The sequence below is a fragment of the Salmo salar genome, chromosome ssa27, assembly GCF_905237065.1.
Source record: "Salmo salar chromosome ssa27, Ssal_v3.1, whole genome shotgun sequence".
Lineage (NCBI taxonomy): Eukaryota > Metazoa > Chordata > Actinopteri > Salmoniformes > Salmonidae > Salmo > Salmo salar.
In genome coordinates, this window is record NC_059468.1 from 44,059,065 (window position 1) to 44,061,462 (window position 2,398).

Here is a 2,398-nt window from a genome sequence, read left to right on the forward strand (position 1 = left end):
CCTATAAGGAGCATTGGTGGCAAATCTGATGGCCGAATGGTATTAAACCTTTTAAATCTAGCTGCTCTAGAGCACCACCGTATCTCCAGCTCTGTGAGTGTATCGTTCTCATTGATAGAGCAGCAGTTCTGTTATGGGACCTGGGTGTGTTCAGTGCTGAGGGTTGACAGTTTGTATGACAGTTTGAAGAGGTGTGATCAGACTCACTCAGGATGTGGGGAGCCGTCACAGAGAGAGAGCTTTGTGCTCTCTCTTTAATCCTGTAAAAGTCCTGCTGGAACTGTATGTTGGTCAAGATGGCGCCAATAGACAGACATGACAGCTCTGCTTCTAGGTCCTAAGCAACTTTACAGTATTACATTTGTTTGTGTGTAATATGTTTTATTACATACAACCGGAAATAACTTTTGGATATTATAGCGGTGGTACCTCACGACCAGGAATTTGACTTTCCCGAATTGGATCCTTTGTTTGTACCCCCCCAGGGGAATCCTTTGTTTGTACCCCCCCAGGGGGATCCTTTGTTCGTACCCCCCCAGGGGAATTAACCTTATCCCAGAGGCTGCTCCAAGACGCCGGTGGAGAAGCGGTATTTAAAGTGGACTACACTCCATCCACCGCTTCCGAGTATACTACTCACTAATGTTCAGTCTCTGGACAATGAAGTTGACAAGCTCAGGGCAAGGATCTCCTTCCAGAGAGACATCAGGGACTATAACCTCTTGACGGTCGCCTAGGATAGGGGGCGCTACAGCGATTTTTGAAAAAATAAAAAAATAAATTCGTGCCCATTTTAAACGGCCTCCTACTCAAACTCAGAAGCTAGGATATGCATATAATTAATACTTCTGGATAGAAAACACCCTAGAGTTTCTAAAACTGTTTGAATGGTGTCTGCGGACTCAACTTCATCACTTTGCCTATAAATCACACTGTGAGCAATGGTTCATTGAGCACTTCCTATTGCTTCCACTAGATGTCCCCAGTCTTTACAAAGTGGTTTGAGCCTTCTACTGTGAAAACTGACAGAATGAGAGTCTGTGGAAAGTGGTCACATGGAGAGGGCCATCACCATTATGACGCCGGCGCCCCTGGCTACCCTCCCCTTTCGAAACGTCTAGAAAGACAATGCAACCGTCCCCCTTGAATCTTATTGGAGCTGTGGTTGAAAAAGGCCCTAAAGATTTATGTTATACAACGTTTGACATGTTTGAACGAACTTAAATTAAAAAAAATGCATTTTGTTGAAAGAGGAGTCCCGCGCACAACGGTACTTTTGGAGCAGCCTTCAGAACGCGCTAACAACAACAAGCTATTGGAACATAAAGGATTCACTTTTTCGAACGAAAATACATTTGTTGTGGACCTGGGATTCCTGGAAGTGCCTTCTGATGAAGATAATCAAAGGTAAGGGATTATTGACAATAGTATACAAGAGTAGATTTGATATGCGATTGTTCCAAGATGGCGCTGACCTGTAACGTTAGCCTATTTTGCTGAGTATCGCATCCCCTTTTATCGCAAAGTGTGATTACCCAATAAAGTTAGTTGTACATCCAGGGAGTCCCTGAGCACTCTGGGATATGTTCCGGGTAGCCTCTGAGAATAACATTGACGTATACACTGACACGGTGACTAAGTTAATCAGGAAGTGTTTAATTGTATTAAGGGATGTTGTTCCCACTGTGACTATTAAAACCTACCCAAACCAAAATCCGTGGATAGATGGCAGCATTCGCGCAAAACTGAAAAAGCAAACCACCGCATTTAACCATGGCAAGGTGACTGGGAATATGGCCAAATACGAACAGTGTAGTTATTCACTCCGCAAGGCAATCAAACAGGCAAAAACGTCAGTACAGAGACAAAGTTGAGTCACAGTGCAACGCCTGACACTAGACGTATTTGGCAGGGTCTACAGACAATTCACGGATTACAAAGGGAAAACCAGCAACAACGTCTTCCTCCCATGGACTGTGGGCTTCCTCCTATGGACTGTGGGCTCTTGTTGTCCTTGGCCGATGTGAGTAAGATATTAAACGTCATAACCCAAGCAAGGCTGCCATCCTCAGAGCATGCGCAGACCAGCTGGGTGTAGTGTTTAGGGACATATTCATTTTCTCCATATCCCAGTCTGCTGTCCCCACTTGCTTCAAAATGTCCACCATTATTACTGTACCCAAGAAAGCAAAGGTAACTTAACTAAATGACTATCGCCCTGTAACACTCACTTCTGTCATCCAGAAGTGCTTTGAGAGGCTAGCTAAGGATCATATCACCTCACCTCTACCTTACCTGACACCCACATCAACTTGTATCTCACCCTAATAGATCCATAGACGATACAATCGCCATCGCACTGCAAACTGGACAAGATGTAAGAATGCTGTTAATTGAC